This window comes from Lepus europaeus, chromosome 16 (assembly GCF_033115175.1).
Source record: "Lepus europaeus isolate LE1 chromosome 16, mLepTim1.pri, whole genome shotgun sequence".
Taxonomy (NCBI): domain Eukaryota; kingdom Metazoa; phylum Chordata; class Mammalia; order Lagomorpha; family Leporidae; genus Lepus; species Lepus europaeus.
This window is the reverse complement of record NC_084842.1, coordinates 77621110-77633671: the sequence shown is the minus strand read 5'-3', so window position 1 is coordinate 77633671 and position 12562 is coordinate 77621110.

The following is a 12562-nucleotide window of genomic DNA, read 5'->3' as shown; positions in this document are numbered from 1 at the left end:
CACGAAGTCTCTCTTTGTCTCTGTCTCTCTGTTTCTCTTATTAATACCAAAATCATATTGCTTGATGGGTGCCCCCATTTCTTTCCATCTTAGATTTGGAATTTGATCCTAATCTGAGAGTTCAACTGTTGGAGCTCTAGATCTCATCCTGGGACTCCCCATGTGAGAAGTCGGGCAAATCACTTCTCCCGTCAGAGTCTCTGCTTTTATTTACCTGTAAAATGCACACAAGATGTCAATGGTCTCCTCAAGTCCCCAAATTTCACAATCAATTTAAAGAAAATCCAAAAGCTACTTTGCGGTGAAATAAACCTCATGTTGTCCTAAAGCAGCACTTTCACTGCCACAAGCTGTGTAGCACTTCCTCTTCCTGGGGTAGTTTTTACGTTCTGCTAGCTGTTGTTGTTGCAGCTCAAAACATTAGTCACCATGAAGATGACCTTTTAGGATGCCTAAAAGACATTTTAAGGAAAACAAGAAAATGCTAAAATTTTACATTCACTGCACATGCACAGGCTATGTTCGTTCATTTCCCTATGGACTTAGAGACAAGGCGGACTAGTGAAAGTAAGGACATGGAACTGGAGTCATAAAACTCAAGTCTGCTTCTTGGTTCTTCCACTTTTCAGGAGCTCAAGTTCTCTCTGCCTCACTAGCCTCATGTGGTGGATGACGTTCTAACTTCACAGAGTTAGTGAGATATGTATAACACACTCATAAAACAGTGCCTAGTGTAATGTAGCTGCTTAACGTATGGGGCTCTTATTGCAAGATAGTCCAATATTTTTACAGAGGAGAAAAGTGAGACTCAGATTAAAATAACTGACCTGGAAACCTCAGAAATAATTAATGATAGAGCTGTGAATGGATTTAGGTTTTGAGCCTGATTATTCTTTCCTTTCCTTAACAATTACATTCTAGCAAGAATAGCTGTAAAACCAATCTTAGCTGTTTTAGTCATCCAATTTGACTAATCCCACAAAAGCCTTAAGTCACTTTGGCTTAGTTTTCAATATGAATTAATATTTTGAAGCAAAATCTCTGATTCAGTGATTTTTTTTTCTGGTTTGTGAGATATAGAAGGAAGTTTATATGAAGATAAAAACAAAAATTCAAATTAATTAATTTCAAGCATATTTTGGAGAAAAGTTAAAAAAATACATTTGACTTTTGGAAAAATCTGTCTCTTGTTCCCTTCTTGTTTATCCACAAGGAGGTTTTTAACAGACCTCAGGCATAGATGCATTTATTCATGAAACTGTATTTCTCTAAAACCTGTCATGTTCGAGGTACTGTTCTGTGTGAAGAGGAGGCATTAGTGAGCATGACAGTTAAGTTCTCCTTTCATGGATCTAATACAGATGTTAACAAACTCTGGCTCCAGTCCAAATCTGGCTTGCTCTTCTTTCTGAAAATGAAGTTTTATTAGAATGTAGTTGTGGTAAGTTATTACTGTTTTTCCCAATGGCTGCTTTTGTATTAAAATGGTAGACTTAAGTAGTTAAAACAGAGATCCTATGGATATACAATATTTAGTATCAAGACCTTTACAGAAAATGTTTTTGGATCCTTGATCTAGCAGGATGAGACATTCATCAAACAGATAAATAAACAAACAAGATAAATTCAGGTACTGTGATAAATAGAAAGATATCAGGGAACAACTTTATATTTTGTGTGGTTATTGAATGTCTTTCCAAGGTGGTGATGTTTGAACTGAGAGAAGAATGACAAGAAACTGTGAATCATGGTAAGAACCATAATGGCATTATTGCTTCTGGAAACAGGACCAGCAAAGGACTGATCAAGAATGGCTGTGGTGGGTGGGCATTTGGCAAAGCAGTTAAGATGTCACTTGAGTGGAATGCCAGCATTCCCTGTCAGAGTGCCTGGAGTTGCAGTCCTGGCTTTGATTCCAAATCCAGGTTCCTGTTAATGCACACCCTGGGAGGTAACAAGTGATGGCTTAGGGACGTGGGTTGTGGTCATGCAAGTGGGAAACCTGGATTCGATTCTGAGATTCTGGCTTTGAATTGACCCAGCCTTACCTGATGCAAGCATTTGGGAAATAAACCGGAGTTTGGCAGATACCTATCTCTGCCTATTTGTCTGTCTGTCTTTCAAGTAAATAAATAAGTGAATATAAGGAACTACTATGTTTAGAATGCTATGAATGAGATCCAGGGCAGTAAGAGAGAAGGTCAGGGATCTGCAAAGCTGATTCACATGGGCATCAATGTGAGGAAGAGTAGCATTTGAGCTGGAAAGTTGGGGAGTGCTGACACCTGTTAAGTCATGTTTTTACTTGTCAAAGATCAAATTCAGTGCTCATAGGGAGCAGAGCAAGGTCACCTATCCTGTATGGATAGCAGTTCACATATGTATGTATTTTCTCCTACTATTACTTCTCTTGCAACTCAGTAGACAAGTCTTGATAATTCTGGGCCTCCATTCTAGACTCTGAGAGGGAAATAGCAGGCCATGCCCCATTTTCCAATCAGTGTCATTATTAATAAAGTTGTACTGTGTTGTAGTTCTGATTGGCTTACTGGGTATTCCCCAATTGACTACTACCAGAATGTGTAGGGGCAGGCATTTGGCACTGTGGTTAAGACACCAACTGGGAAACCCACAGCCTATATTTTTATGTCTGGGTTTGCATCCTTGCTCCACTACCAAATCTGACTTTATGCTAATATAGACTCTGGACAGCAGCAGGTAATGGCTCAAGTAGTTGAGTCCCTCTACCATTGTGGAAGACTTGGATTGTTTCCCAGCTCCTGGCTTGGGGTTGGTCCATCCCCAGTCATTGCAGGCATTTGGGAGTGAATCCCTGGACAAGAGCTCTTGTGCTCTCACTCCTCTCTCTCTCTCTCCCTCTCAAACAAGACAAAAAATTTTTGAAATCCAATTAGTTATATTTAAGACAAGAATTTCATTCTTGTTGAATTCAAGAACTATTTGTATTCTGTACCTGAAATAAGGTCAAATAAAGAGCATCCCTTAGATGCACAGGTCATGACAGGTCCTATTTTTACACCAGGTAAAATCAGGATCAAAATTCATCCCCTTATGATATAATTTTTATTATTATTCTGAGAAAAATTTCACTCCAGCTATCCTTTATTCAGCAATTCTTAGTTCATGTCACATAATTACCAACTTTTTCTTCTTCTTCTTCTTCTTTTTTTTTTTTTTTTTGACAGGCAGAGTGGACAGTGAGAGAGAGGAGACAGAGAGAAAGGTCTTCCTTTTTCGTTGGTTCACCCTCCAATGGCCGTTTCGGCTGGCACACCGCACTGATCCGAAGCCAGGAGCCAGGTGCTTCTCCTGGTTTCCTATGCAGGTGCAGGGCCCAAGGACTTGGGTCATCCTCCACTGCACTCCTGGGCTACAGCAGAGAGCTGGCCTGGAAGAGGGGCAACCAGGACAGAATCCGGCACCCCGACAGGGACTAGAACCCGGGGTGCCAGTGCCGCAGGCTGAGGATTAGCCTGTTGAGCCACGGCACCGGCCCCTCAACTTCTTTTAACTTTGTATTTCTTCAGAGAGCCCACAGCATATTACTAGGGAACATGACATTCAGCACATTAAATAACTTACAAGGAGCATAGATCTGACACTAAAGCAGCCCTGTTTGAGGTTTAGACTCTTTGGTTCCAAAGTCCTTACCCTTTTCTGTATATTGCAATTCCTCATACTTGAAGCTGATGAATAGCAATCATTGAAATCTACCAGTAAAAACATAAGACTATCTAGGAGTGACTTGAGTCCTCTGTGGACTGATCAACTTTTCTATTATTATTTCTGTTCTACATTTCTCAGAATCAAGCATAAAGAATTCTATCAGAACATATGTCTCCAATTCCCCGCTCTTCACCTTTGTCTTCAAAAACCTCTGGTAGCCATATCATTTGAAGAGCTAGCATTAGAAATTCAAAGACTTTATTTAATTATGTCCTTTATCATAACAAATTTTGTCCATTCAGTCACAGCTTCTATTGACTCAATAGGAAAAAATTATCTTAGACAGCTATTTGTCAGTAATCAACTAAGTATTTTTCAGCTAGATGCTGGAATTGTTAGAAAGGTAAAGCTATAACTTCAAAATCTTTTATGTCTAAACAGATTCTTTCTTTTTATTCTTCAAGTCTGGGTGAAGGGCTTGGCATGGAAGAAGTAATATGATAAATAAGCAATTTTTATTTTATTCGAAAAATTAATTTCTTGTGGGCAATTCTCTCAAGTGGAGGGAAATTTGAGGAGCCTTGGCAATTGAAGTAGCAAATCACCATTCTTCATTAACGTTAAATAAAATGCAAGTGTGTGAGTTGGAATTCTGTATATTAACCATACTCTTCTAATGGTGTTGCATGATTTGTCTCCTCTTCCCTCTCTTAGTAACACTGTCTTTCAAATAAATAAATAAATCTGGTAGTGTATTAAATAAAAAGCCCACTATTCCTTTACACATTTGGAACAGCAAAAATGTGAATTAATTTTCATTTTTCATCTTTCAGTCCTTGAACAAGTTTCAGGATGTTTCTGTAACAATGTCAGTGAGATGGCTTTGGACAATAGATATGTAAGATGCTGAATTTTCAAGTTTGGGGATTAGTGAGTAGTCAGATACAGGCAGAAAGGGCCCTGCTTCTTCAGGCTGCTTTTACTGTACAGATGGAAAGAGATACTTGCATATAAATTATTTTGTTTTGTGGTGATTTTTACGCACAAAAGCCTTTATCTTTTATTCTGACGGTCATTTGATGATTTAATGCCTAAAATTTTTGATTCTTCAATTAGGTAATTTAACCCCATGATTTATGATTATCCTCAACAGTTGTATTATTCAAATATAAGTCACCACATGAAAGAATTTCACTGAAGTGGAATCTGGGGAGAGGTCACTATGTATAGTTCAGTCACAAACACAGGTATTGATAATTCATATAAAATTATAAATCATGTTTCTTGACCCACTTTTTCCATATTTATGGATAGAAATGGGCACTGAGAACCCTTTCTTAGTACAAGGGCTCAGAGTTCACATGGTTCATGGTTTACCCTTTACCCAGTGGAAAGAGATTTAATAAGTGAGAGAGATGATTCCTTCCCTTCTCCCCCCAGATTCCTTAATGATATGATGTTAACTGTTTCTGACACTTGTTTAGGTGGTACAGTTTCAAAGGTTTTTTTTTCCCTCCAAATTTCATGTTGAAACCTAATTTCCAATATAACAGGACTGGGAGGGTGTACTTTTGGGAGCTGCTCAGGTCGTGAGGTCTCTGTCGTTGTGAACGCATTAACGCCGATATAAAAAAAGGGTTTGTGGGAGTGGGTTTTTTCTCTCCTGCTTTTCTACTGAGTGAGGACACACAATTTGTCCCTTTTTGTTCCTTCCATCTTTCTCCATGGGATGGTGCAGCAAGAAGGCCTGTATTGGATGCCTTCACCGTGCTCTTGGTCTTTCCAGACTCCAAAACTGCAAGAAAAATACATTTCTGTTATTTTAAAATTACTGTGGTGTTAGTCTGTTGTAGCAGCACAAAACGGGCTAGGACAAAGGGGCTCTGCATTTCAGAAAATCAAAAGCAACTTGTTTAATAGACCTCTAACTCTTGATATCCATAGGACATCATTTTTGCCCAGCTCCCATTTTACTCAGTTTTGTGACTCAGATTCCCATTTGGTTTCTTTTTTAGGAATGAAATTAATTAGGCTAGAAATTTAAGTGCACTAAAATCTCCCCCCCACCATAGGAAATGTAAGAGCTCAGGTTGAAACTATGGCTGTTTGGCACTAGACCCACATTTTTTGCATTGCAATACACTGCCTTTGTATATTCCTCTTAGACCAGACTGGCTCAGCCCAAGCTTTCAGAGGCATAGATCCCCAGCTCTCCTTTAGTTTCTGTCTGTCAATCATCCCTTTCATAATTTTCAATGTGTTCTACAGGTGAAAGGAAAACAGAATCCTCAGCTGAAACTGTTCCACTACATGTTAAATTTTAATTTGTTTTAGATGAATGAACAGGAACACATATATACCAAGCCTCTGGTATTCAAACTTACAGAAACCACAATGAAGATAAGAAATACCATTTTCACGTTAAAATCTCAATTAACCATAAAAATCTCAAGATTGGAAGGGATCTTAAGAGGTACTAGGTCAGGGGCCAGCGCCATGGCTCACTTGGTTAATCCTCCGCCTGCAGCGCCGGCATCCCATATGGGCACCAGGTTCTAGTCCCGGTGCTCCTCTTCCAGTCCAGCTCTCTGCTGTGGCCGAGAGGGCAGTGGAGGATGGCCCAGATGCTTGGGCCCCTGAACCTGCATCGGAGACAAGGAGGAGGCACCTGGCTCCTGGCTTCAGATTGGTGCAGTGCCAGCCATGGCGGCCATTTGGGGAGTGAACCAACAGAAGGAAGACCTTTCTGTCTCTCTCTCTCACTGTCTACAACTCTACCTGTCAAATAGAGAAAAAAAAAAAAAAAAAAGGAGGTACCAGAACTAATCCAGGTATTTCTGATGTTAGCCTACGCAATCAACTGCTAGCATAAGATGGGTGCCATTCTGGCGAAACATGTAGCACATCATAACTGTGAAATTTTATCCAGTGTTTCCCATTTGTGCAAGATACCATCCCACGTGAATTATTGATACAGCCATATAATGTAGTCTTAACCTAAAATATACAGTGTATGCAGTCATAAAGTTATAACCTGTAGTAATCCATATAAACCCTTATAGACCTCACAATAACTCTCTGATTAGGTTTTTTTTAAATAAAAATCATTTTAGTTGAGAAATAAGGAAACTCAAGCATAAGGCTTATTCGACCTCCTTGAGGTCAAAGCTGACTTACTGATGGTTGGGATTTGACCTCAAAAATGTGGTTCTAGGACTGACATACTACATTTCCTAATGGGTTTGGAGAATAGATCATTCACCCTTCAGAAAACAATCTTTGCACTACTTTGGCAACCTTATTTGTGAATAACATTCTTTTATTATCGCTTTCAACATCTTTTTTCTATTATATAGGGCATACTATTGATTTCTGTGTATTTGCTGTTTTACTGGGTAATTTATGGCCTCATTTATTAGTTGTAATAGATTAACAGTGATGCCTTCTGAGTTTTCAGGAATATAATCATAGTGTCTACAAATGAGAATACTTTGTCTTTCTCCACATTTTTGTAACCCATATCAGTTTCCTATTTTATCAGATTCAGTGTAATGTATGTTTCTTAAAAATTAGTTGTAATGCTGAAAGTGTGGAATTTTAAAGCTGCTATAAGTAGCTAAGAAGCTTTTCAGGTATAATGTAGTAATAATCTGGACTAAAATGAGGGCATGGAAAAAATCAATATCTATTAGGGAGGAGTTTTATATTAAAACCTGACTAAACCTGGGGGCACAGGCTAGGAAACAGGAAGGATTTTGTATCTGAAACATATAAATCTAATGGATAGCAATCAGAAAATTGACTCCATTTTAAGTTAAAGTCCACTGATCTATTTGTCCGAGATGGGGAGACTGGAAGCAAAAAATTAGAATGTTCAGTTTAGAAACAGGTTTTTTTTTTTTTTTTTTTTTTTGATAGGGAGAGTGGACAGTGAGAGAGAGACAGAGAGAAAGGTCTTCCTTTTGCTGTTGGTTCACTCTCCAATGGCCGCCGCGGTAGGCGTGCTGCGGCCAGCGTACCGCGCTGATCCGAAGGCAGGAGCCAGGTGCTTCTCCTGGTCTCCCATGGGGTGCAGGGCCCAAGCACTTGGGCCATCCTCCACTGCACTCCCTGGCCACAGCAGAGAGCTGGCCTGGAAGAGAGGCAACCGGGACAGGATCGGTGCCCCGACTGGGACTAGAACCCAGTGTGCCGGCGCCGCAAGGCGGAGGATTAGCCTAGTGAGCCGCGGCGCCGGCCTAGAAACAGTTTTAAGAATATATACTTAAAATAAATTAACATATATATTATTTTTATAGCCATCCCATAGTCTGTTATTTAGTATATCTTACATTATTTAAAGTTAGCATATTTAGTATATCTTAGATATTTAGTATATATTACATTATTTAAAGTTAGCATAAAGCTTATCCAATTTTTAAGGTAATATGAAAAGCAACATATTGACTCTTCCAGTGTTTTAAAACATTGCAACATATAGCACAATGTTTTCAAAATTTAGTCCATTTCATAATAATTAGGATAGTTCTTTAAGGCCCCAATCTGGCAGATTCTTAATTTAATTTACTTTAATTAATTCTTTATTAAATTATCTAATTATTTGTTTAAATAGAGAATGAGATTCTACTCTTAAGCTATCAGAACTGATAATGTGGATAAATCAGTTCACAGTTACATTGTGAGTCTAAGTCTTTACAGTTTGTACCAGCACTTGAAATTCACATACTGTGTTTGGTACACAAACCCCTGCCATTTAAATAGCAAATTTCAATAACTTTTATGTTTTTCTGAACAGGACCTGCTGTTAAGTTTTTCCATACCCCTGTCTATATGGTTCTGACTTCTGAGAGTATCCTGAATTACTTGCCCAATTAACAACCATGCCACTCTTCTAACTCTCTTCTGGCCCAGGGCGGCCCTGGTCCCCAGTCGCAGGGTGGTGAGCGCTGGGATATGCATGTCTCTTACAAGTACAGGATGCAGCCGCATCATTCTCTGAGCTGAATGAGGTTCCCAGAAGCATGCAGGTGAGGCAGCTTTCCTGTCCACATAAAGCAGCCTCCATGGTAGTCCTCAGCTTACAGAAATATCCTCTTTGCTAAGCTTGCTCTCACAACCAAGGAGGATTCAAAAAGAGTGAAAGCCAACAAATAAAAAGTAAAGAATGATAAAAGACCATATTTCAGCAGAAAAACAGGCACAGGTTACAAATAATCATTTGGAAAAGATTTTCAACTTCACACATGTATTGTTTTCTCTTTGATATAACATTTTTAATTCACATTATAGTCAAAGGCCTGATGCTCCACTGAATTTTTACCTTTTGTTTACTGAACTCTTTATTTAGTGGAGCATTAAGCCTTTGACAATAATGTAAATTAAAATATGCTTTCTCAAAAATAATAAATAAAATATTCTGTCAATAAAAATAAAAAGCAAATTAAAACAATTAAAAATGTATGCTATTTCTATTTTGCTCAGTCCCAAAACCGAAAAAGAGGCTGAAAAATTATTTAGGTTGATCTAGTTTGTAATAATAAATATATTTTGTTATATCTTAGCATAAGGAAAAAAAAAAAGCTCTGATGTACAGAGCTCCTGGGTAGTTCCATAGTTACCAAAAAAAAAAAAAAAAAAAAAAAAAAAAAAAACAAAAACACATTCCTAGCAAAACTGAGGAGTAATTATCCCATTTTTATAGGATCTAGTAAGAATTTACCTTCTGAAAGAAGAATGGAGATGGGTTTAAAAACACAATAGTGAACCAGAAATATTTTGCTACCAAATATCTTGGATTTGTTTCCTTGAAATTAGGTAGACATATTCTGCCTGTTCCTTGTTTGACATTCAATTTGCATATGACTGGGAGTACTGACTGGGTAACAATGTCAGAGATGCTTGGCTAGTCAGGGAAGACTGGTGCTGAGTCATGGAACCTGTACATACCATAAACAAGCTTCTGGATTTGGAATCAAAACACAGGGAGCTCAGCTGGCAATCATCACTGGTAAATTCAACTTTGATTTTTGCCTCTGATTCTGTGGGTGTCAACAAGTTATGATCTGGATCTAGGAGAGTTTTCTCAGGTTCAGAAACTCAGAATTCAACCATGGAATCTGCATGACACATCATTGTAACAGCCAGTTTTAAGAATAAAATAAGCAAAATAAATATAACCCATTCCCCCAAACAGACCACGATCCTGCAGAACAAGTAAAAGCAAATAGTATCCTGAACACAACCTCAAAGCAGGTAAACCAAGTTGTGTCAGTCATTGGCAGAAGCTTTGGAGTAAGTTTGTACTTCCAGCACCTGATTAGAAAGAAACATCACTGATTTCCATGGAGAGCTTCCAAAAGCTACACTTAGAAACAGTTTCAGAATATTGCCTTTAATGTATTTTGGAAGAAATTTTTGCAATGGTTGTTTTTTTTTTTTTTTTTTTTTTTTTTTTTTTTTTTTTTTTTTTTTTTCCTGGTGAAAGAAAACGGAAGACCCATCTGTTTTTATATTTCTCGGTTGGTCCTGTTGTTCCTTCATGGGAGCAAAAGAAGTATGATTTTTCTCTTCTTTCAAAGATGCTAAGTGGAGGTTATTGCTGTCTTTATTGTCTGTTGCATTCTTAGCACTGCCTAGCTCCTATTAAGTTGTGTAGGAGCCCAACAGGGGATTTCATTATCTATTTTTTGTGTGTGTTGCCATTCTTGTTTTTTTCCTGTTTCATTTCTTTCTGAAGACATCTTCATTTTTATTTTGCTAGGATGTTTCTTTGAAAAAAGAAAGTATAATCCTTTAAAAGTATATCTCATTCAGAGCATTGAGGAGAGAGAGATTAATAAATTGAGAGGAGGGCCGTGAATTGAGAAAGCTATAACTCCAAAAACTGCAATTGTAGGGGAGAGAAAGCAAGAGACAGAATGGTAGATAGTGTGAAACAATCTAGGATAGAACACTGAAAACCTCTATTCAGAAATGCAACAAATTGGATATTCCCTTTAGTCTGTCAATCTCCTATTCTCAATTCTTATGTCCCATCTCTTTTCCTGATGCTCAGTCTGAAGTATTTCCTCTCATGAAAAGAATGGAGTTTTTCAAACTCAAGAGCCTAATTAGGAACAAGGTTTTCCATCCTTTCACTATTGCATTGTAAGTTCAACATCTCTTTTCTGCTCTATTTACAATGGAGGCATTTATAATAAAGAGTATCACAGTAGGACGCTGCCGTCATTGGTAGTATCAAAATGAGAACTGTAGAGAGAAAATAGACATAAGTTCAAGTACTTCTGTGTCCATTCTTTCTAAGTGTTTTTGTCTAATGAAATAACAAGCAGGCACATACCATATTGGAACTGCACAAAGTGGAGCGTGAAACATCTCGACAATTTAATGAGCCTTAAATTTGGTATTGGAAAAAGGGTGCTCACTTCCAAATTTTGATACCACTCTTACAGGCTACTTTTATTTATCTTACAGGCAGAAACAAAATGAGAAATAGAGATGTCAGAGATGACTTGGAAAAAAGGAAGAGTTTTTATGGGGTGGATGTACAGAATATTAGTTTTAATCACACACAATAATGTTTCTCAAGCATTTCTTTGATGTTTTAGCTTGCATGAAAATGGCCTAGAGAGTATGATTGATTCTTGGATCATTCCCCAGAAGTTCTCTGAAAGAAGCCAATCGCTTGCACTTCCATTATGCTTCTTTGTCATACCAGGGCTTCCAGTTTATGCATGGACTCTACTTAGAATAGCAAGGATGGGAAGCACAGTGTTTCTACAGAAAAGAATCTTTTAGGGAAAGAGACGCAGAACAGAGAGGAGGCAGTATAGGAACCTACAACCAGAATGAATTTATTCAGAGAAAATAAATCCGCAGAGGTAGGTGACCAATGGCCAGTGTACACATTGATGGAACAGGTGGCAGGAGGCCCTGACCCCAGGCGCTGGGCCTTTTTATATCTTAGGAGGGCTTGGGAAAGGTGTGGGAGTAGTGGGCAGCAGAGGGGGAATTCCTGGAACTGGTCTTTCAAGTGGCCACAGGGGCCTCCTGAACTGGGGAGGAATGCTGGGTGGGGTGTAAAGGCAATAGGGTGTGTGAGTCCCAATTCAAATTGAAGGGCAAGGAATAAATTCCGATGTTATCTATATTTTTGGCAGTGTGGGAGAATGGTATGGCTATGTCAGAATCAAACTAGGAAATTCCTGAAGTGTTAAACTCTTCCTCGCTCCTTTCTCTCATTTCATACGAAAACTCTGTGCCTTCACTTCGTCTTTGACAATTTCCAGTCAGAGTTTTTGTAGAGTCTATCCCCAAAATAAATATCTCTTCAGTTTATCCCTATCATTTCCCCTGCATTTTAGTTCAAACCCTGATTATTTCTACCCCAATTTTAAATGATGTATTGAGTGATCCACCAATCTCCAGTCATGCCTCGATTTCATGTGATCATAGTCTCTTCTTTTTATATTAGATCTGATTAATGTTCTTCTGATTAAAATCCAACAAAGGCTATCCTTCAGCTAAAGAGTAAAGGTCAAGCTTCTTACTCCTGATCCTTAGGAACTTCTTTGTCTGTCCCTTATCCATTGTCGAGTATTCTCTGCATCTATGACTCACTCCAACCCTCAAAGCAATACTTGGTTAATCTGGCCCACAAGCTGAGCTACTAGTAGATTCTTGAACATGCCAGGCTATCGTCTTTCTAGCTGCAGCATCCTTACTTTTCCACCAGCAGGCATTTTCATTCATCCTTCACAAATCCAAGTCAGACACAACTCTTCTCTGAAATTTTCTATAATTTCAAACAGTCAAATGGATACAACCCTTCCTTTTCTAGGGTTACTTATCAGCTTGTAGTAATTATTTGTGTAAT